Source organism: Emydura macquarii, unplaced genomic scaffold, assembly GCF_026122565.2.
Source record: "Emydura macquarii macquarii isolate MOO-44397 ecotype Brisbane River unplaced genomic scaffold, CSIRO-AGI_Emac_v2 contig_499, whole genome shotgun sequence".
Classification (NCBI taxonomy): Eukaryota; Metazoa; Chordata; order Testudines; family Chelidae; genus Emydura; species Emydura macquarii.
Window position 1 is genome coordinate 852,460 of NW_027130636.1, and position 25,368 is coordinate 877,827.

The window sequence follows — 25,368 nt, forward strand, 5'->3', positions numbered from 1 at the left end:
CATTGGTTAATAATTAAATCACACAGTGTTTTAATGTCATGTGCTGCAAAGAACTGCAGGAGACACATTGAAGAGCCACTTGCGACTTGCAAGCCTCAGTCTGAGTATCTCTGTTTTAGACTCTCATGCATATTTTCACTTATGTTTTCTTGTCACCTTTCTAACTTTATTCCTTTTACTTGGTATTATTTAACCTAGGTCTTTTGTGGGGCTTTTTTTGGTTGGGTTATTTTTTTTTGTTTTTTTGGGTTTTTTTTAACACTATAAGCCAAGCCAGTGCTGTGTTTAAATAGAAGGGTGTATTTACCCCAGGTAAGTTAATAAGCCACGATGTACTTTCGTGTCTTTAGAGGAACAAACAAACCTTATTCTCTCTCAGATCCATCCAGGAGAGGGCTGAACATTACAAAGCACATAGTTCTGAGAAAATTCAGGACTCAGTGCATTGGGGTCACCCTGCAAGTAGTGACCAAAGCTGGTATGGACCAGGAGTGTGGCTGGTGTGTTGAAGGCAAGCTGCTGGGGCAGAGATGCTGGCCCATGACTGCAGTTATACAAACATTCAGTGTGACCTCCATGCTTGTTGCTGACTCTAAACATCCCAGACAATAAGTTACAGTAGCAAAGCATGTGAGGCACCCAGGGTTACACAGCAAATGGTGACAACCCCTCACTGGTCTGAGCTGGACCCGAATCCCAAGACCAGGAAGTATAAATTTTAGTTCAAATCTTGACAGTACAAAAGACAACAACACTTATAATGATAAATGTTTAAGGTTGGGAAGTGTCAAACTAGAAGGACTATTCTAAGTTCCTAGAAAGGGAGGGAAGGATAGAACTTGATACATATTAATATGAAAGTTACTCAAAGAGTAAAAGGAAGCGTGAAAGGTAACAGTTCTTATCTTCAATTCTTCCCTCTAAAGACTTGCCTCCATAGTTTTAGCTCAACTTGTGCAAAATCAGCAGAAAACCAGATTTGGTTGAATCAATTTTTCTACTGATTTAATTAAAACCAGTGCAAAAATTGAACATCGACCATTCTTAAGTAGGTGAATGCAGTTCTGTTATTCTAGGCGTAACAGATTTATCCACCTTATTCCCACATGGAAGTAATGCCAAGAGATTCCTTTTATATGTTGTTGATTTTCTGCTAAATCCCCTGCTGGCTCACTAGAAATACTGCACCCAAGTTGAATCACCAGCGCAAACTGCCACTGGTATGGAGAAAAACTGGAGACTGGATTAAGTTTATGAAATGAACTAAATGAAGCAATAACTAATTCAGATTAGTCATGATGAGAAGCTTTTCAAACCGGATCCCAAAGAAAGAAACAGATTAACTAAAATATCGCACTTCTGTAAGGTACAGATATATTTTAAACACCACAAGGTTAAGCCCTGGAAAGAATCTGATGGACAGCACTAGGCCCCCACTTAGAGAAACAACACAGGTAAGAAAAAAAAAGTAAAAAAATTTTCAGCAGCATGGTGGCTACTACTCCATTCTAGACATGATGGAAATCAGCAAGCAGCACAGCATCCTCCAACAGAAAGGGAAAAACAAAACAGTGATTAGAAAATTGCTTAAATCAAAATATTATTTTCAAGCCAATCATATGGAAACCAATAGAAAACTTTCAAAATGTTGCATGCAGATGTAATGTACAGAATCTTTCTTTAGGACGGAGCTTAAGGACTTTACTGAAGTAGAATGGGGGAATAACTGGAGAACACTACAAATGAGATCCGCAAAAGATTAAGCCAATCTGTCTATTTGATAATATTTGGTGAAGGAAGATATGGAAGAACAGACAGCACCCTGGCAAATATTATAAGATGTGCTGTATGTCCCACAATGTCGTCAAACATAAGTTTCATTGGCTGATTCACAAGCTTGAAAATAGTCAACTTTATCTACCCAAGAACATCTAATTTACCGTATTTTCCCATGTATAAGATGCACCTTAATTTTGGGGCCCGAAATTTGAAAATAAATGTATTACGGTACATCACCGGTAAGTACCACTGTATAAGACGCACCCAGTTTTTAGACCCCAAATTTTTCAAAAAAAGGTGTGTCTTATACATGGGGAAATACGGTAGATGCTTTTGCATCCATATTTTTATGTCCCTCAAATAAAAAAAAATAATTGAAACATTTTCAAAGTGTAAAGAAAATTTTATAGGCTATACCAATCTAATGAATGCAATTGGTTTTCTAGACAACGCTGATTTGAGCAGCATGAGAGTAAAGAAGTTGACTAATTCCATGAAAAGCTGAATTCTTCTTTGGAACAAAGTCAGGAGGAGTTTGTCTGAATCACTTTAATAGCAGATAAGCCTGGTTAAAAGAGAAAGCTTCCAGCTTACTAACTTTTTCTGCTGATAAGAAAGCAAATAGAAACAATACTGTCCTCACCAGAATTCAGAAGGAACTCTAGGTTCAAAAGAAATCTGTGCAAGAAACTGTGGCATCAGACAGATTCCACTGCTTTAAGGGCTATGAAGTCGAAAATCTTTGTAGGAATACTACTTTTAGAAAAGGAAGGGTGCAGCAATAGGGCAGAATTAAGAAATTGGCCTTTGTGAAAATCCTCTAAGCAAAATTCCAAGATATTCTGAGCTGACAGATTCAATAGATTTGCCATCTCTCTGACATCCCTGCCTGGATGTACAAAAACTTAAACTTCAAACAGGAAATACACTAGGTCTTAGGAATACCCAGGTTCTAGATGTGACCGTTCAAATACCAGGATGGTACCAGGAGCTTGCAGGCTGATGACATGAGCTACATGACCACTCTGCTGCATTGTTTTGAGAACTGTTGGCAGACCCAATAAAGTGGCAGATTAGGCCCCCTATTGCACATGGCTAAACAAAAGATTACTGATCTTGTGAAGTAACTGTAGTTCTTCAAGATGTGCATCCCTATGGGGGCTCCACTTCAAGTGACTTCTGACCAGTACCCCCAGATGGATGAGGGAGCTTTCGAATAGAGTCCAGTACAGAAGACAGAACTGCATTGCCAACTGCCGCATCAGATCCAGAGGCATGGGTTAAGGCATAGTGTTTGGAGAATATATGTACTGAAGACCATGTAGTGGCTCTGCAGATCACAAGTATTGGGGCAACAGACATTAACTGTCACCTTGTACAGTGCGCCAGAACCATAGCAAGAAGCTAGAAGTTGGCAGCATTATAACAAGCAATAATACACTGAATCCACCTTGATGGTCCCTGGGTAGAAATAGTGGATCCCTTAGAACTCTCTGCAATGAAGATGACTAGTCAAGAACTACATTTCTCAACCTTTTTGATACCAGGAATTGGCTTGCTGCTTTCCTAAACTGTGTGAGGGAGACCTCAGGGACTGGGACCAGTTCACGGACTGGTCGTTGAGAAACACTGGTCTAGGAAAAACTTCCAAAATAGTTTGATCCTATCTACATAGAAGGCCAATGCTCTTCTGACAACTAAGGTATGGAAAGAAGCTTCCTGTCTTGAGCGACGTGGTTTTGGGAAAAAGCTAGTAAATGGACAGTCTGAATCAGATGAAACTCTGACGACACCCTAGGCAGGAATTTAGGGTATGGATGTAGGGAAACCTCGTTCTTCAAGAAAACCATAAGAGAAAGATCTGCCATCAAGGCCCCGATCTCTCCAACTCTCTGAGCCAATGTAATGGCTATTAAAAGGCCATCTTTATAGATAAATTAAATAAGGAACAGATTGCCATACATTCAAGGAGGTCTTGTGAGACCTCTGAACTAGATTAAGATCCCAAACCAGGGCAGGGACTTATTTGAGGGACAGGTTCTCCAGTCCTTTAATGACTCTTACAGTTGTCGGGTGAGAAAACACTGAGAACCCTTCTGCTAGAGAATGAAATCTGTTATCGCAGCCAAATGAACCTTGATCAAGGTACCTATAAATCTATTTTCTTCAGTGATAGCAGGTAATCCAGGATAAGCAAAAGTGAGGAAGAATGAGGTACAAGTCATTGGTGTTATACCAACAGTTCATCTTTCCCAAATTCTGAAGGTAAATACTAGGGTAGATTCCTTCCTGCTGTTTCACGACACCTACTGTACCTCTCCTGAAGTACATTTTATTCCTGCCAACCATCAAAGAGACATGCCCTGAGACAGTGAACTTCCAGGTGGGGATGAAGCACTCAGCCCACAACTTATGAGAGGAGATAGGGGGTGCACAGAAGATTCATCACTGGACAAGACGACAAACAAACAGGTAAGAGTACCATGCTTGTCTCAGCCACACTGGGATTATTAGGATAGCCCTGGCTTTGTTCTATCCGATCTTGTTCATCACCTTTAGAATTGAGGCACTGGGGGAAATGCTTTTACAGGCCCTTTGTCCTAGATAGGAGGAAAGCATCTCTCAGTGAACGAATGCTTAGACACCCCCTTGAATAGAAAGTTTGTTTGTGGCAGTAGTGAACAGGTCCACTTCCAGATGTCTCCACATTCAAAATGTGTCATTTAGGATTCGTGGGTCCAATTTCCATTTACAGTTCTGGGAAAAGCGCCTGCTGATGACATTAGCCATGGTGTTCTGTATACCAGGAAGGTTCATTGCCAAAATGTGAATGCGATGGACTATGCACCAATTCCATAACTTTACTGCTTTGGCACACAATGCTCCGCATTGCTGTTGATATAAAACATGAAAGTACTACACTGTCCGTCATGATCTTGGTACGTTGTCCTTTGATAAGAGGTTAGAAAATGGAGACAGGCATTCCTGACTATCTTTAGTTAGAGCAGGCTGATGTACAGACTGGTCTCAAGATGATCATCTGCCCTAGATTATATGAATATCTAGATGTGCCCCCATCCCAACAGCGATGCGTCTGTCATTATGGTGACCGTTGGCATTGGTCAGAAAAATGGAATGTTGGCGCATATGTTGGGGTGATCTTTCCACCAGCCTAGGGACTGGCCAAAGCATGAAAGGGCATACAAAAGTTTAGCACATAAATACCTTGCAACGCCAGCTACAAAAGTGCCATGTGAACACCTATTCTCATTTTCAGGTGACACTGTAAAGAAGCGGGCAACATTCTCTTCCACAAATGTAAACAAACTTGTTTGTCTTAGCGATTGGTTGAACAAGAAGTAGGACTGAGTGGATTTGTAGGCTCTAAAGTTTTACATTGTTTTGTTTCTGAGTGCAGTCATGTAACAAAAAAATCTATATTTGTAAGTTGTACTTTCACAATAAAGAGACTGCATTACAGTACTTCTATGAGGTGAATTGAAAAAACACTTTTATCTTTTACAGTGCAAATATTTGTAATAAAAAAATAAAGTGAGCACCGTACTTTGTATTCTATGTTGTAATTGAAATCAATATATTTGAAAATGTAGAAAACATACAAAAATATTTAAATAAATGGCACTCTTATTGTTTAACAGTGCAATTAAAACGGCGATTAATTTTTTAATCATTTGACAGCCCTCGTTAAAATCCATGGTGTCTAGAATGATACAGTAACAGGCACCCATGCATGAGAAAGATTTGAAGCCCAGAGTGGAAAAAGGAAATCACTGTCAAATTCAAACAGGACAGGAAGCAAAGAAACCGAAGCTGCTTTTGAACCTAACGTAGATTTGCAGTGGCTAGCCATTCTGCTAAGCTGCCAAGGATACTCATGCTAACTGGTATTCTCTGAAATAGGCTCCAGGGTAGCAAAGTTCTTCCTCCCACACTGAGATATTGGATGAGTCGTATACAAAGTACATTTTTTAAAAGTGAGATGACCCTACTATATACTGTATACAAAATGGTCTAATTTAGCTGTTACCGCTCAAGAAAAATCTCAGAGTCACTGTGGATAGTTCTCTGAAAACATCTCAATGTGCAGTGGCAGTCAAAAAACAGTATTAAGCACCATTAGGTCAGAAAATACCATAATGCATGACATACCTACATTTTGAATACTGCATGCAGTTCTGGTCACCCCATATCGAACAAGATATTAGAACTGGAAAATGTACAGAGAAGGGCAACAAAAATTATTAAGGGTATGGAACCACTTCCATATGAGGAGAGATTAAAAAGACTGGGACCATTCAACTTAGAAAAGAGATGAGTAAGAGGGGATATGATAGAGGTCTATAATGTCGTGACTGATATAGAGAAAGTGAGTAAGGAAGTGCTACATACTCCTTCACAAGAAACAATGAATTTCCCAATGAAATTATCAGGCAGTAGGTTTAAAGCAGGGGCTTCAAAAAAGGATTCGATAAGTTCATGGAGGACAGGTTCATCAGTGGCTATTAGCCGAGATGGTCAGGGATGCAACCCCCTGCTCTGCATGTCCCTAGCCTCTGATTGCCAGAAGCTGGGAGTGGATAACAGGGGATGGATCACTAATTGCCTGTTCATTTCATTCCCTGTGAAGCACCTAGCATTGGCCACTGTCGGAAGACAGGACCCCTGACTAGATGGACCATTGGTCTGATCCAGTATGGCCATTCTTATGTTCTTACAACCCCTCCCCCCAAATTGAGGAAATTATTCCCCAAAAGGGAATACAGCTAATTTGGTTTATATGCATCTTTTTACATTTATCCTGGGAGCTGGTGAATATTAAAGATGCAAGAAAACCATTAAAAACAAATCCAAGTCACAAAATGTCCAAACCAAACACACAAGTTACATTTTACACTTGATTTAAGGATGAGCAGAATACCACAGAATCAAAAACTGGGAAACTGCCAAGGAATGCCAACCTCAGAGCCTGTGCCCATGGAAACCAAGCATACAAAATATATTGTGCACACAAAGGACCCTGTTCGCTCTTCACTCAAATGATGTACCTGCCATTTCACATATGGACTTCACATTACATACCTTTTATTGTATCTAACGTGGGAAGGCACTTATTCTGAAATTCAGAGAACTGCTAATTTTTCTAAACGATTATATAAATGTTACTGTTAGTCCTGTGTTCTTTTGACTGCATTAACTAATATTATGGACTATTTTAGCACTAAGAATTTTTAAAAGGAAATTATTCCAATTTTTTTCAGCTGTGCATAAGATTTTTAAAAGCACATTTAAAGGCTCTAACCTTCAATCAGTTAAGCCTCCAGAAGTATATTTTTAACTTTCTGCTACTGCAATGTGTTTGACATTAATCTGCTTACTAGATATCTTTTCTCAATATAAGAGGATCTTTACATAATTCAGCCTCTCCCATTTTCTTCCAATCCACTATTGTGAACTCCGCATTGGCATATTTAAAAAGAAGTCAAAATACTGAGCTACATCTAATAAATCAGACAGCCAAAATGAAGTTAGCTTCAACCGTTGGTCAGCTTGCCTCTTCCTCTTCTTCATTGCAAGGACAGAATACAGTAATATCTCCGCATTTGTAACTTGTGGTAACTACCCTTATAAAGCTACATGACAGCCGATTTCTAATTTATTTTGTAGATTGAATTTGAATCATGGAAACATTTAAGCAGTGTGAGCCATTCAAAAGAATAAAAATCAGTTAAAAGAAAGGTAAGAATTATGCCCCAAATAGTTAAAAAGGACACAGTCAACAAAGTAATTATAAATAAACTTTGCTCAATATTATCACTTGTAACACTTAAGTAAAGTGTTGAGAGAGAAATCTATTTTTTTAAATTTACTTTGTGCATTTATATATAGTCAATTTCAATGTTTCCCCTATATAGTCTGTGTAGGCACTCATCACCACAGCTTCTAGTTTCCTCTTCTGTGGGTGTTTCTTATAAAAGAAAATGGGAACGACTACGCCCACAAAAATTGGTAGGGGAACACTGAAGCAAGTGATATACACTGGCCTGAAGTTACTTTTAACTCTTTATAAACTGACCAATTTCCTGTTGATCATAATACTTCAGTGCAATATTATGTTGCTTTAACTTCCAAGGCTGCCACTGGATCATTACAGCGGAGTGATATTTTAGCTATACAATATTATTGCAGGTTTGCAACTTTCTTAAAATAGTTTTCTATCATACCAGGCAGAAAATAATAAAACTTTATAAGCCACAAACTATACCAAAACAAGGAACACACTTCATCCTCTATTTGTTAGGTCCATCCTCCAAAAGACTTGTGTTTAATAAAATATAACCAGCATAAGGAAAAGAATAAATTTAAGTTATATATACTGAATGATCTTCTTACCATTTCTACATGGGTTGATCAGGATCTAATTCTATACAGGGATGAGACTGGGAAAAAAGGTAGTACTCTCCCAAGTTCCACCCAAGCTTTTTCTACTTATGACAACAACAGGAAATGTCACAAAAAATAAATTGTGCAGATTTTAATAATATTGCCACTCTTTTCCTGCAACCTTTGATTGGCAATAAACTTCAAGAATTGTTAATCTTAATGTATTACTTGGTTTCAGTGTTAACATGTAACTGAATGGGAACAGTTCATGTCTCAGATACCATTTGGAGTTGTATGTAGACACAGAGCTTATGTCCACACGGAAGTTGCACCAATTGAATTAACACAGTTTCCAAAGTGATTTAGGCCATGTCTACACTAGAGAGCTTACAGCAGCACAGTTGTACCAATGCCACTGCACTGTTGTAAAATCTCTTGTGTAGCCACTCTATGCTGACAGTAAAAAGCTCTTCTGTCAACATAATTAAACCATCCCCCAACAAGCACTGGTAGCTTTCCCACCAACACAGCACTGTCCACACAAACACTTCTGTTAGTGTAACTTATGTTGCTCTGTGTGTGTTTTTTTCACACCCCTGACCGACATAAGCTATACCAACAAAAGTGGCAGTGTAGACATAGCCTCAGTTACATCAGTAACACCCTCTAATGCAAGCACGAATAGGTTTAAGATAATTTAGAAAACAGTTTAGTCAAATCACTGCAATTTCCTTGTGGAGACCAGGCCTCAAGTAGATGCAGCTTCCAGTTTAAGCAAGCCACAGCAATCTTGACCAACCTAACTCCTGAATCTCAAACTACAGAATTTTCTTACATATATTTACAGATCTTTGAACAAACATAATTCCAGCATCAATGGTAATACACCAATCAAGCAAAGTAAACTGAGGGGACAACAGGAGACAAACATTAGGATTTTTCAATAATACTAACAGGCATAACCAAGTTTTTATTTAATATGCTTTTATTCTATTTTCAATCCAAAAAACTCACCAAATAAGCACTACTACAGTGGGTGATGCTGACCAACATTACAAATATCACTTGGGTACCTGATTCTGCAAAGTGTCAAGCTCCTCCTGATACGATGAGCACCCCACCTCATCTTTAAATTAAGGGAATACAAGAGTGCTTAGAACTTCAAAAATCAGGCCCTAAATTAGTAAATGATATATATGTGGAATGAACAAAAGAAAGAAAACAGATGGCTTTAGCAGACATAGGTGAACATAGAAGCATTTAAAAATAACTAGGGAACATGAGAAGTCCAGCACTGAATTCTATAGGTACAGCAGCAAAACCTAAATGGAATATCCAAAATATGTTACAGTGCACAAACTTCAAATGCAAAAAGGGTTGCAGGAATGTTTCAGTTCTTTTAAACAGTATATTAGACATCAACTAAAACAAACCAATTCTAAAAATTAAGCTGTAGTTTTGCTTTGGCAAAGTTCCATAAACAGGTCCATATGCAGAGAGTGCTCAAAGTTGCAGGTTCTAGTTTCTCATTACTTGGACTTGACTAATATAAACCAACCCACATGAAAACAATAAGGCCTGCTTTCTTGCTTTTTATTTTTAGCAAAAGAAACCTCTTCTTTGCCCAGGCAACCCCTAAATCACATTATTAAACGTACATATCTTTGTGCCCCGTTGTTGGACGTACGCCAGAAAGAATAAATTAAATTAAGAGCAAACAAAAAGGTAAATTTAGGCAGCACCATAGAAACAAGATCATTCTTCAAAGTTTTTAACATAACAAAACATTCTGAAGAAGCTCAGACAAGAAGGGGAGGTAAGATTTGTATTCCCAATCATGGAGGATGCTGGGGAGCCTTGTGTTCATGACAAAACTGGATCATGTTACTCTAGAAGTCTAACAAAATACCACTTTTTCAAGTGCCTCTTGTGTAAATGCAGTCTAGCTTCAACTCCTTAAAAAGTTTTATAAAAACAGAAAAAAAAAGAAATGTGCTTCAATTAGCATGGGAAAATAAGATTTTTTAGTCATTAAAGGTGGTGATCTGTTCCACAACATGAACTAATAAAAAAACCCTCCTCTAAAAGAAAGACTGACAAACAATAGGTGAATTTCATTTCCTAAAGAAATAACAGGCTTCAAATCATTGCAGGGCAATTATCAGAAGATGCTATTTTACTTTCATATTTTAGTTAACTTTAAATAGAATGTAATAGTTCAGATGAGAGTCTTGTGTTCCTGTCATAGAAACTATTTATACTGCAATAATCGAAATATGGCTTCAAAAGTCACTTTCAAAGCCATTTTATAAGATTTCAAATTCAGGAATATAATACAGTTTGTATCTTCAGATAATATACATTCAATTTTAAGGCTCCACCTTACACAATTCAACACAACTTCAATTCTTACCCCACAAGATATTCTTATGAACTCTTGTTCACATATTGTCTTGTGAGGGGCAGCATTAAGGCTGCTCATGAAATGTGTGAGGTGAAATTTTACATGTCAATGACAGTGACTGTACAAACTATAAAGGTGACGATAATGACTAACAAATATGCTGTCCTTTGTCAGCATTTTACTTGTCCCAGAGAATAATGTCAGTTTCCCTGCTGGCCATGCTTCAGCTTCTCTTCAGCAGTAGGGTAGTTAGTTTGGGTTGGCCCTGTGGCCAAATCATAAAGTACCTTCTCCAGGGTGAACAAATGTTCAAATGGAAAAAAGAGAACCCAAGTCCTTGACTTCCCTAGGCCAGAGTCTTCTTCCCAGGTCGGTGCAACCTCCCTTAGATGCAGAGGAGAGGAGTGGGGGCTTCCTCTTATCATCAATGAAAGTCTTAGCTTTGGACCTGCAAACAATAATCCAGGCTCCAAGCCCACAGTTTCATTTTTAATAGGCATCTTTTTGAACGGCTTTCAAGGTCTTCCCTCTTCAGTGGAAATCTCCCCTACTGACAATCACCACTAACTCCAGAGCTTACAAACAGTCCTTTACCCAAACAGATTCTTACACCTAGCTGAAGCTTCTTATTTCCCGTCTGTCTGTATGCTTCGTCGCTGGCTCTTTCCAACAAGCTTCTTTCCCAGCCTTGCCAAAGAGAGGGATGGGTCTGAAGAATCTCAGCCAAGTACTATAGTAACACAATTCTCCCAATCAGATAAGGAGGAAACAGCACCAAATAAGAGTGGGAACAGGGCTTCAGGTACAGCTTTAACATATGACCAAGATAGAGTTATTAAACATACAAAGGATGCTGCCGCAGATTTGGTGGAATGTGCCCAAATCCCAGATGGTGAACGGAGCCGCACCATTTCATACTAAGTTTGGTGTTAACAGACTAGGTGTTTTGTCCTATTGAAGTAATACTGAGAGCCTGCAGAAGGTCTGCTATACATCCAAAAAGAATGTTTGCTCTGGACAATGTGCAAGACACTTAAATTAAGACAGTAATCCTTAATATCAACATCAGGACAAAGGAATGCAAATGTGCAAGTTTACAGCTTTACACTTAGCTTCTGGAATAAACAGTCAATACATTTTTATTTCCTATGGAGCGCAGCCTCAAAGATCAAATAATACACTCTGGTAGGAAACTATGCTTCCCAGCAGCTAAGAAATGGGAAGGGGATCCTCAGCAGGGAGCTGCTCATGAATTCTCACTAATAGGATCCCCCTCACCAACAGTCTGTCTACTAGACAGAGCTTGAAAGTTCCACTCTCCACTGGAAATGAGATTTTCCACACGGGTGAATATTTGCTGCAATCACAGAGCAGAGCTCTGCCACTCCACAGCAGGCCTCTCTGTGGAAGAATAGACTGCAGGCATCAAAAGGGCCTCTTAGCCATCATAAAAATGAAGACCCTAATTGTTCTCCAGCTTCTAACTGCTTTCCCTTGGCCCTGTAATAAATAGGAGTGAACAGCCCCTCCCCCAACCTACTTGCTAATTCTCCTTCTCTGGGTCTGGAGGTGAGTGAAGATCTTCCAAATTAGGAGGGTGCATGGATGGCTGAGGAGATGATTAGAAAATAATTCTCATTTAGGAAATGTAAGAAATCTTTTGCCTCAATGTAAGATGCAAGTCAACCCTGCTCCTGAGAACAATTTCAAATTAATAGATTTTATTTTGAAGACTAAAAAATAAATTTAATAGGATTCCCATCAAAAGAGCAAGGCTAACAATGTTTCAGACAATACATAGGGCTACTTGCTGCTTTACTCTTTAAATGTCATGATTCCGAAAGGGTATTAAAAAAGGAAGATAGGATGCACCCTTTTTCCTGCCACAGGACGAAGTCACATACACCTTCTTCTTCAAGGCTTAGCCCAACAGTCAGCCATAGCGATCGTTCGCCATTTGATCTGTTCCTGTGCGGATGCAAGGGCTTGACAGGCCAAGAGTCCAATGTTGGAACAGATTTGATGCACTCATGTAATAGGGGGTCTACCTGTGTGCTGCCTCTGCACTTCAGCTGGTGGAATTTTATCCCAAATGTTACAAGACACCTGTAGAATGGGGTTTGCCAGAATGTCTTGCAGCATTCTGGCAACATGTCTGAAAAGCGCAAGACGCCCTCTGTGAGCAACGGCTCCAATAATCTGTAGACTGGACTGACTATAAACGTCAGTGTTATGATTTAAGTCATTCCACTTTATGTCCAATGTACAACGCTGGCATTTTGAGTGGGAAGCCTCCAGCTTTGCCCATTCTGAGCAGCATAATGCCCATGTTTCACAACCATACAGCAGTACAGAGAAGATACAGCTTGAATAGATTCCCAACTTGGTTGTCATGCCGAGAAGATGCTGATTCCATATTAGCTGTAAAACTACCATGGCAGACGCTGCGATGTCAATCCAGTGAAGAACCTGGAGGAACCGGTGAGTATAGACCCCAAATAGCAATAACTGGAGACTGCTTTGAAATCAAAGAAATTGGAGTCGCGGATGAACCTGATCCTAGCTTTTGCAGCTGTGTCTTCGATCATGAAACATGGAGATTAACCTTGGCTGACTCTTCCTCCATTTGCTGGACTGCCTCACAAAACTATCGGGGCTCTGTACTAGAAGAACAATGTCATCAGCATAGCCAAGGTCTGAGAGTGAGAAATCACCAATCAATGTCTATGGATCCATTGCCTGCCAAAAGAGTGCAGGGGCCAAAACACAGCCCTGTTTGATACCAGATACTGATTTTAAAAGTGCCGACATTCAATTCCCAAGACATGCACGGGCAGTGGTTCAATTATGCAGCTCACTAATCAAGTCCAACAGAATGCTTGGGATACCTACACCCTTTCATAGCGCAATTCTGTCAACTGAATCAAACGCAGCCTTAAGATCGACATGCGCTACATAACAAGGCTTCTTGAACTCACGATGTATCTCTGACAAATGAAGGGCCAAAACAGCATTTCACGTGGACCTGTTTCTCGTAAAGCCTGACTGTTGGGAGGTGACGCTTCCGATGTAACAGGGCTCCAAATGCACCAGCAGAACATGTGCAAACACCTTCCCCAGCATGTACAAAATGATTTGCCTGTAGCGCTTACATTTGCTGCGCGGTCCCTTGCCCTTATAAAGTGAGATCACAATACTGTTCTTCCATGCAGTTGACAGGGTTCCAGTTCCCCACTCCAGACAAAAGATGGCCAGAAGTGGGTCCACTATGTAGTCAATAGCACATGTGAACAGCTCTGGGGGATGCTATCAGCACCAGCTGCATGTCAGTTTTTCAGTTTGCAAATGATACGCTTCACTTCATCCAACATTGGTGCATCAGTACAAATGTCTTATTGCACATCTTAAACATCAGCACAGTCACCTTGCTGTCATAGTAGTCTATGCGCCGATAGAGGAATCAGCTGATTTAGTCAATTTCTATGATCAACTGGAATCTCTAGTATTCACCATCCCTCCACATGATAATCTCGTGATCCTGGGTGACCTAAATGCAGTTACTGGCTTCCCTGTGAATTGGGCCTGAACAGGTCATTGGCCGTTATGGTTCAGGTATACCCAACAATAACTCCTGCCATTTGTTCACTCTATGCCTCTCAGACGCTCTCTATTCTTGGGTCATGGTTCAAGCAAGGACACATGCACTGAATTTCCTGAATCTTTCATGATGGCATCACTCAGAAGGAGCTGGACCACATCACTTCATGTGACAGGCATCTCCACCTCCTGCAGAGTATATCACGGTGCAGAATGTGCCACTAACATGAATCACCACCTAGTGGCTGCCCACATGGTGTTGATACTTCAACAAGCAAATAAGCTCTCTGTGATGATGTTTGACATCAATGTATTTCTCTGCATGCCAGGTTTGGCCAACAGGTTCAGTTTTGACATCAGCAATTGATTCCCAGCTCTAGTCGACCTGCCATATGACATCGAGATCGCCTGGTCTCCGTTCACTTCCATCCTCTGTCAATCTGCCAAGCAGACGATTGGCTATAGGCGCCCAGTGTGTTGCCCATGACTATCAGAGAAGGCCTTCCAGACAATTAAATTGAAGGCCACAGCCTGCCAATGTGGGGATAAGTGCACTCAATCAGCTGAAGCAAAAGTTCAACATCCTGGCACTTCAGGATCGTGAGGCATATTATAACCAAGTAGTGGATAAAGTTCAACTCATCTTAGCCAGTGGAGACTTAAAGCTGGTATTCCGTGGAATCAGCAACCTCAGCGGTCAAGAGGTGGTCACTATGAACAACATCCTGAATGACAGCCAATGCTGCCCACCTAAATCAGATGACGACATCCTCTCACACTGGGTGAAACATTCCCACAGTACCCTGAACTACCCTCTAGCCGCCACTTGCTCAGAAGTGGACAATTTGGCAGCCACAGTGGATTCGGACCCAGATGTTTGCACTGACGCACCAACCTTGGATGAAGTGAAGTGCGCCATTTGAAAACATATACATCTGGGGCTTGATAAACTAGAGAAGAGCTGTATGCCAAGCAAGCAGCAGAGGAGCACTTGCCAACTGTGTGGCTATTCACAGCAGCTCCACTGTGGACAGGAACATCAACTCTAGCTTCAGCTTCTCAATCCTACCCTATCCACCAAATTTACACTACATCTTATCCCTTTGACTGTTGTTCACTACACTTCCACATCATTTAACAGTGGCCTCCCAGACCAATCACTCCCTTTATCCCTCACTACAAGTTGCCTCAGCCTCCCTGCTCCCATCTCATCCCTATTCTTTGCTAGCATCCTATTTGGAACCTGCCATTTGCAGAAGGTAGACAGACTTCAATTCTTGGATGTTCTGATGTTGACTTGTGTGACCAAGTATCTGCCGCTCCTGCCTGCAATCCAGGAAGTGCAGTAAGAAAGTAAATTTACTTTGAGTAACCCATATTAGATATTCCATATCACTAACTTGGTCTAATTTTGCTCTAGAGAAGCAATGTAATTCTTTGAAGACCACATGGGGCATTATCCAAACAGCAGCCCTTTAAGTGGTACTGTACGATGATCCAGTATTTCCAGTCCCAGAGGCTGAAACACCTCTGAAGATCCCCATACCACTAGGTTTGGATTGTGGCTTGAATTTAGGGGTTTCCTGGTTACAGACTGTATTTTCAATCCTTATAGAAATATTCTCTTTGGACACTGGAACAAGCGATATTTCCAAAACTCCTAGATGTTGCCAAATAAAACATGAGTACCAGGGTGGGATTTTCAAAGGAGCTTCAGTGACTTGGATACACAAGTCTCAATGACTTTCAAAACCACTCATAAGTCACATTGACCTTGTCCATACACAAAAATTGTGCCCTTTAACTATTACTAGTATGATTAAAATGATGTAACACCCCAAAAGTACGGATGAAGTTAGCCCAGTATAGCTTTTTCCCCAGATAGAAAGGTAATAAGTTATAATGGCATATGGCACACCTTTGAACCAGAATAACTGCATCCACAATAGGGGTTGCACCAGTATAGCTATACCAGTATTTAAAAATCACATCCTAATCAAAATAGTTATACCAGGATAAAAACTGTGTAAACACCAGTCCTTAGGTTTTTGAAAGTTTCACCCTCAACTCACAGAATTGTTAATGTGATAAAACAGGATACCTTTCACACCTGCATAGCTGATTTTGGAAGATTCTTTACAATCATAAGGACCAATATAGTTTAAAATTATAATTTAAATTCTGCAGAACTGATACAGGTACTTGCCAGAGCAAGCTTCTCTCTTACAATGGAAAGTAGCTTACCCAAGCTCTGTGGTTCCTTTTCATTAGGAACCAGAGACACCTGCAGCTGGTCCATGCCAGCTGACTCAGGCTGAGGGGCTGTTTAATTGTGGTGTAGATGTATAGGCTCAGGTTGGAGTCCAAGCTCTGAGACCTCACAAGGGAGGAGGGTGCTAGGGTTTAGGCTTTCAAACCTAGCCCAAATGTCTACATCACACTTAAACAGACCATTGGCCAGAGCTACAGTCAGCAAGCACAGGCCAGCTGCAGGTTTTTAATTTCAGTGTAGACATACCTCAAGAGACCACAAAGCTATTTGATATTGGCCACTGAACAAATGTCAGATAGTAATTGCTTTTAGTTACTAACAAACTGGCAAGTTTTGCTACTGCTCTTCAGAATCCCAAGAATAGCAGTGAAGCTGGCAGTGTCATCTTTCTGAGCCTACACACATCAAACCCAGCGCCTCTGCTGCTGCTGGTCTTAACTGTTCCAAGCAGCAAAGTGGAATTAATATTCTAGTTACTTTTGCTATTACTGTTCAGTACTGCATGAGCAGCACAGAAATTGTGAAGGATAGAGTTCATTTCAGGTTGTTACTGCCTGGGAAATCTATGACCAACAGCAAAGACAGGCACTGAAGTTATTCACAGGAGAACAGGTCAAAGAATGCTGGCAAGGGATACAGTAAATGAGGTCTCCACCATCTCACCCACTACCTCAAAGTCAAGAACCTGAGAGAGAAAGAGGGCTTGCATACATCTTTACATGTGCCCATCCTACAGGCTTTATTACTGTAGTTCACTGTTGCTAATAATGAAGTCACCAAACAGAAGGAAGCACTAGCTGATTAAAAACACAATAATCCACTTTCTTAGCAACACAGGCCAGATGCTCCATTCACTACCTCCTGAATACAAAAATCAAGGCTTAAAGTTCCAATTTTGATATTCAAATTCTTCCAAGGTACTTGATGGACAATCTCTGCCACCATGGCCTTCATAGCCACTACATTCCAGTGCAACATCAAAATTATCCAGCTCAAGGGTGAGATGCTGAGTGCAGATGAAAAACCTTCCTTGGCAGCTGGCTCATGACAAACTTGATCAATGACAGTAAAGGGGATGCTGTCAAGTAGAACCAGATGTGAGACAATACATTTTTCTCCAGGGAGCAGAGGGGTGCAGGTTTTGGTTTTTATTAATTCAGCCAGTTGGCTTAGTACTCAGTGATATAAAAATCAGGTTTTTCAAGTTCTGGGTATATCCACATTATAAGAGCCGCAAATAGCATGGTCACTGCAGTTTTTCACCTCTGCTGAGACTGCATCACACCTAGAATTGATCACTCAATATTAATGTTAAAGCATATTTGCAAATCAGCCTAAACTGCTGCTCTCCATACTGATGGACTCCAGGGCTGTCAATCTTCAGATCAGACAGCTTTCTCTAGGAAAATACACTAAAAACCTAGAGCGAACATCTAGCCATTTAACATTTCAACAGCACACAAGTTGGATTAGGGCACAAACCAGGCAGCAAAGATGAAACATTTCACTTTAGGAATATCAAAGAGCAAATAGAAAATGCCTAATCTAGAAAGCCTGATGATAAAGGAACGTTCCCATTCCCCTATTTCATCAGCCCTCCTGGCTGAAGTCACATCAACCAAAGAGAGTCTTAAAAAGAAATCACAATTCAAGTTGTTGCCAGTGGAAGCAATCTACATTTCACATGCTTTTCCACAAACTATTTAAATGTCAGTGCTTTCAAGAGAATATCAGTTCTGTTGGTTTATAAATACTATAGATATAACAGTGGTACTTGGTTTATATAGCTGCAGATATTTCCTAGGAAAACAGTGTATCCATACACTATTTGAACTTTGTAAGTAGCGTAAGGCACAGAATGTTTAAAAGTAGCTCTGGAAAAAGGAAGAACTCCGAATCAAGTTTTTCACAATGTAAAATTACTGCAAACAAACATAATTTTGACAATAGATACAGTAGGTAGTAAATCAGAACAGTCAAACACCTAAGCTCAGTGAAAAAGATTCTAAAAAGAAAATAGATTGCTTAAGTGTATGATGCAAGTAACTTGTCACAACCTGTAGCAAGATTGCGAAAACAAGAATAAGTCTCTTCAAGTGACCTTTTATTCTGAAGCCTTTTAAGTTTTAAAAGCAAATTTACACAAATGAAATTAGCCCACAATACGATTAAACTGTTTATTAAACAGTCATTATTTAGCATCATTAGGCTAATCAGATTCCTGGGCAATGTCCCAACAAGACAATTATTTTAATTAGCATATCCAACTAAATAGATTATACTGTAATATTTTACTTAAAGCCACCACCAAAAAATTCTCTATTGGGTTTCAAACTTTCAGCATAAGACAGAATTTGTTAAGATTAAGATATTTTGAGGATTGGTCTCCTTGCATCACCAGGTGGTAGTTACCTGGCATCTCTTCCAGTTCATTTTGAACAGGGGTCTCCAAACTACAGCCCACTGGCTGCATCCGGCTGGCCAACACATTTTGACCAACAAACTCCTTTCTCCCAACCCCTCCCAGTGACATGGGCCCAGCCGCTCCGGCCCACCATAAGAGGAAGACTGAGGGATGTGGCCCTTGTGGGTGAAAGTTTGGGGTGACAGATTAAAACAACCTGTGCCAACATCTTTCCACTTCTGCAAAGGTGTGTGGATCATAACAAAAGAATATACGCATATTGCATACAAAAATGTTATGTAAGTTTTGAATGCTTGACTTTGCTATCATAAAATAGAAAATGCAAAATTAAGGTTGTCCATGGATATGAACGTGATGTGAACATGATGCTTAAGAGCACACAGATACAAAATCCCTGAAGGCACTTGGTGTACTCAAACATCATCTCTCCAGGAGATGTATATAGTTCATCCTAATGTAGTTACATGATGTCCCTTGTCCACAGGCTTTCTATCCCAGGAAGGTCAAATCCATGGTCATTATAGTTTGTTCTGGTTGAATTTGAATGTCCGTTTTAATTGAAAGTCAGACTGGTCAGAGTCCTGAAGATGGCCATGATATGGATGCAATGACAGCCTCTGCAATACTTGAGTCTCCGGTATCTCAAGGACCACTGAGGTTGTACCACAGATACTACAAATAAACTTGAACCATCAAATCCATTCATAGCATGGATCTAGCTGACACCCGCTGACTCTCAAATCCTTTCCTTCAGAGCTATCGTATCTTGGATCCGGCCTCTGTGAAGGAAGGCTCCAAGTTCAATCTGGTCTAACAGGATTCCTATACATTTCATGTGTCTCCAAAGAAAAAGTTAAAGGGCTCTGAAATAATTACTTCTAATGACTAACATACCAATGGTGACAGACTAATTCTTGGATCCTTTTCATATTGGTATCTAAACAGGCAATGCTCCAGAGAAAATAACAAATGGAATTGTGGTGCATGCAGAAAGGCCACAACCACTGCAAAATATTTTATTAACACATGGATCTCCACAGGCAGCTCAAAAGATGAAACTGGAACTGCTGTTCTACATTACAAAATTAAGGTACCGCTCAATCACTGAACATATCCCTTTCCCTACCTATAGCTGGTATAACTATGTCACGCAGGGGTGTGGATTTTTCATATTCTTGACCTGATATAGGTCTGTAGTGTGGACATAGTCTGAGTCTCAACTAGAAAGTCACAAAACCAAACTGGTACAGTACCACTTCATATGAATAGGCCCATACTTACTGCTGAACATTTTCTAATAAAAAAAGACAACAACATGCATCTCAGAGGTTGAATTAAATGTAGTAAAGGAAGCATTAAAGATTAAATGTATCAGGTAAGAGTTATGACCTTTAATGGTAATGTCTAAATCCAACCACCACATTTTTAACATGAATACAATACATCCTAAATTTTGGATAGAACTGATCATATTTCTTCCCCAAAATAATTTCTCTCATATGCCACACTTCAGAAAAATATTGAAACAGGCCACAAACTAATTTCACAGGACTAACTTGCTGTTAATACTAATATGCCAAAAAGCATAAGAAGGTTAACTAGAAGAATCAAAACAGGTTGAGAGAGAGACTTAAGGGGATAACATATGAAAAAAGTATTTTAAAACATTCTAGATCAGAATCAAATACTTCTAAATCTACTACATATCTATTTTTCAGTAAGCTGCTCACTGGTTTTAGACACATATGTAAAAATTTTAAATCACAAACTAAATTACAGTTTAGGACACCTACAAACATAAAAAACAGGAGACTGCAATTTCAATACAAGTATTAAACACAAACTAGATTAAAACATTAAGGCTGCAAAGTCAAGCACTCAAAAGTTAAGAAATGCCAGACTTAACACTGCTTGTGTAACCTTAATTCTGCCCCCCTTGTATATACACATTAAGATATAGTCTAATTCCATGACCACATACTATTTTTCTACTGGTCCCCAGCCTCATTCACTGCACAAGATGGAGTTCTTTTGGCAGGGTGAATAAAAATTGATATTTTTTTAAATTAGAAAATTGTTTTGTTTTTTTATTTAAAGCATTTTTTGGTTAAATTAAATACAGGTTTATTTTTAAAATACTATTTAAACTTAAATTTGAAATTGTGACAACCTATGTTAAGGTCTACACTTACTACAACTATTAAAGTCATTTTTAAAGTACTTTAAAAATATTAAATAGTACGTTTGCCATCAAGTTTGAAAGAAAGTCAAGCCACTGGACTAGTGGAAAGGACTGTGTCTGCAGATGGAACCACACTGTTGTCTCATCTACACTAAGGCCTGGTCTACACTAGAGTTTTGTAGACCAAAGTCAGCTTTGGTTGACAAAAGAGGTGGTGTACACATTACAATTAAACTCCAGGTGACAAAACTGCCCTGTTTTATCAACAAAATAAAACCACCTCGGTGAGAGGTGTAGGGCTTTTGTTGGCATAGTTAGGGCGATGCAGTGTCAATGTAGACACTGTGTCCCTTACATCAACTGCAGCACCCTCATTCTTGTCAATTTCACCACTCTGCTGGAGCAGTGAAATTGACAAGAAAGGGGAGGGGGCCTGGTTCCCTCTCCCACCTGGGAGCCAGGCCAGAAGCCCAGGCAGCTGGTTCCTGCTCCAGCAGCCATGTCAATTTCATGGCTCAGCCCTGTAATTCACAGGGCTGCCCCAGCCTGGGGCAGGCCATGAAGCATCCAGACTTCCCACCCAGGTTTCCAGCCAAGAGCAGAGACCAGAAGCTGGGCTTCTCCCCCCACTCCCAGATGGGGGGCGGGAACCAGCTGCCTGGGCTGCTGGTCCCCTCTCAGCTGGGAGTCAGGGGCCAGAAGTCTGGGTGCCTCTCCATCTGCTCCCCCCAGGGCAGCCTTGTCAATTACATAGCTGGGCCATGAAATTGACATGGCTGCCTGTTCTGGATAAGGAGAACTGAGAGGCACCATGCAGCTTCCCTGGCTTCCAGCAGGGAAAGGGGAGGGGAGAAGTCCCCTGTGGTTTCCCCAGGCTCCCAGCTGGGGGGGGGGGAGGAGGCAAATCTCAGCTCCCCACACTGCCCTTTATGTTAGTGGAAGAGCTCCTGGTGAGGATGCACTACACCGACCCAAGGAGGGCAGTGTGGACATCAGCCACCACTGTAAGTCAACCTATATTAGTTCATTCTAAGTTAAGAAACCAACAGGGAGTTGAAGAAAACAAACTTTCTTGATTTTTTTCTTCTTCCAATCCAGGAAGAAGAACTAGGTATGAGAAGACGAGATCCACTAGTTCTGAAATCTTGAAGGGCCTGGTCACCAGAAACAATCAGTTCAATTATTAACTACAAATAATACTTCCAATAAAATATATTACCTCACTCACTGTGTCTGTGTTAAATGAGTTTTAAATACAAAACATGTTTTGATAAAACATTGATGATTTTTTGTATGTATCCATCACATTTAAGGGAACTTTATTTAAGTAATAAAAACAGTTTTTAAAAATGCTGTTTTTATGCAATTAGTTGAATTCCATCCAAATAAAGCTGGACACATACAAGAAAAAAACTAATCTTGTAGAAATGTTAGAATGATGCATTTATTTGCATTTCTAACATGTATACGTTTCTAACATCAAAATGTAAAAATTAATAATCTGAATAAATGTAAAATTTACAATTGCTTAAATAGTGTGTGTGCGTGCGTGCGTATTGGTTGGTAACCATTAGAACATGTTGATTTATGACTAAATATAGCATTTACACTACATGTGGTGGTGCTTTTTACTAACCAAGAAGCTACACTGTGTATATACACACACACACACACACACACCAATGAAAACCACTCTTTCTTTAGGAAAATATCTATAAAGTACAAACACAAAACAAGATTAAAATGTATTATTTAAATCAATGAACCCTGTGCTCTGGGGATCAATCAGGGTTCACTGAACTCATTGTACTGAAGGAGGGTATTGTCTGCAGGACTCCTGCTTCATTTGTTGAAAAAGTTGGAGTGTGTGGAGTGAATGAAGCAAGAGACTGCATGAAGAGAAAGGATGGTCTTGTGGTTAATGCAATTAAATGCTGCCCTGGGAATCTAGATTAAATCCAAGCCTCTACCATGGTTCCTCTATGCTGGGCAAGTTACTTGAACCAAACATTTCATAGAGAGTCATTAATTGTATGTTCCTCATTTTCTGGCTACTTTGACTTCAGAAATGTCAAGCACTCATACCTGTAACTGAAGTCACTGGGAGCTGTGCTTTGAACATATGAAGTGCTATATAATGCTAAGCATTCTAAAAACCAGGTCCTCCTAAGCATCTCAGTTTGGGCACTCCAAGTCAGTGGATTTTTTAAAATCCTAATTGCTCTATGACTCTGTTTCCCAACTGTAAAATGGGGATGATAATATCTTATCTCCTTGCCTATCCAGTCTCATTTCCCCCCTTCATCCAATCTTTCTCTGGAGCATTCACAGTACAGACAAAACCTTCAGGGAATTTAACTACTAAAGCTAAGTCTCTACTGAACATGTGCAAACTGGGATTTTTCAAAGGTTTTTAACCTGCCTAAATTCAAGGGAGATTTTAATTGGGATGCTTTTTGCCATCTCCTCCCCCCTCCTTACCAAATTTCAAGTCCCTACTCCAACACATAGGGTACCTGAGCTTTTCAAAGGTCACCCGATTTTTTTAAATGAGCCAAACATTTTTCCTTAGCCTCATTCTTTGAAATGGCTAAACCACTTGGGCCGATGTTTCCCAAAACAATTCAACCTGAAGTAGATACCTGGCATAGAAAATTTCAGTCAAAACAGTTGAAGTTTGGCAAAATTATAAAGCAACAGAAAACAAGATAAAGGGTCAAGCATATTTAAGAGTGATGCTACTAGTCCCAACCTATCATATAGTCAGAGAAAGAAGGTAGACAAAAGTGACCCTGGGCAAGTCACTTCACTCCTATGCCTCACTTTCCCCACTTCTCACATTGGGGATAATGATATTTGCCTTCCTCAGCAAAGAGGTTTGAAATTGATGAAATACCGTCTGTCAGAGCCATGTATTACATATGAGGCTAGTAACATTTTACTACAGTCCTTCAAGTTGCCAGGAGAAATGTATATATTTATAGCAAGATATCCTATGCCCTCACTGCCTGATTGCTTTTAGAAACTAATGGCAAAATAAGCCAGTATTCCTTGATTATAAAGGCAGATTTGTCAATGCAGCAATATATGGCAAATCTGCTGCTTACTCTAGCAAATGAGTTAATTTTCCTAGCTACACTGAATGACAGTTCTAACAATCAGTGGATCATTTTTTCCATATGCAGATAATTACAGAAATGTAAAGAAACTGGGGTGCTTTTTTTTTTTTTTTTAAACAAGTTTATGCACACTACCATTCATGTAAGAATCATGTTGATACAACAATTCAGGCACAACAAAACTGAAGAACAGTCACTAGTTCTGTTCGCATTCTTTACATTTTAAGAACAAAAATCTGTTCCTTCCAATATTCTTCTGTAATAGAGATATGACCAAATGTGCCAGGTTTAGGTATGTCTTATACATGCTTTTCATTAGACAGAATCTCAGCTGCATATGCCATAATTTTAGTCTGGAAGTAAGCAGCATCAAGAGACATAATTATATCACATATTAACTTTCCTTAAAATGACAAACTGTTTACACAATATTTAACTCTAAACACACAAAAATAAGCTTTCTGGAACTAAAGGAAACTCTACCAGAGAGAACTGTCAGCATGTCTCCAGCTTTACTGACTCACAATTATCCAAACATCTGGTGTCACTGAAGCAGTTCAGATCTTTTGGATTCATCATATGTTACATAAGCAAAACAGCTAGAGATACTATCTTGAGTAATAAACTACCTAGCCATATTGGCTATACACCAACCATAAGAGATACATTTTCAGTTGTGATTTATTTAAGGAGGACACCCCCTAGAGTTTCATTTTTTTCATAAATTATGTTATTTAGTCCATGACAGCCTCAGCAGGTTTGTAACATACATTTCAGACGCTAAACTCACATTTCCAGGATTAGTAGGGCTTATAAGCAAGAAATATTACACAAGGAGGCTGACAAAATAAAATATACAAGAGCCATCTGATCCTTTTAATCCTGTATATTTAATAAAGCAGCCATACAGTAATAAGTACAATCAGTGTAAAAATGTTAAGACAACAAAAAACTAATTGGCATAGCAAGCCACAGGGGGGAAAAATGTTTACATAACTATTCATCCTCAGGGCCCATCAGCTCCAAAGTTAACTATGTACTCCCAGTGCTCTATTAGTCAGAGTCATTTCTTTTTTACACATTCTAGGCAAATAATGTTTTAAAGCCTGCACAGTAGTTCTCTTTCCACTAAGCCACACACAGGCCACCTCCTAAAAAACCCAAGCCACTTTAGATAGTTATACATTT

General features: G+C 39.7%; 1 protein-coding gene across 2 annotated transcripts in view; it reads right to left on the reverse strand.

The window, feature by feature from the left end:
- The window catches only part of RYK (receptor like tyrosine kinase), a 96,816-nt gene that overhangs the window by 69,973 nt on the left and 1,475 nt on the right, over positions 1-25,368 (reverse strand). The window lies entirely within an intron of this gene.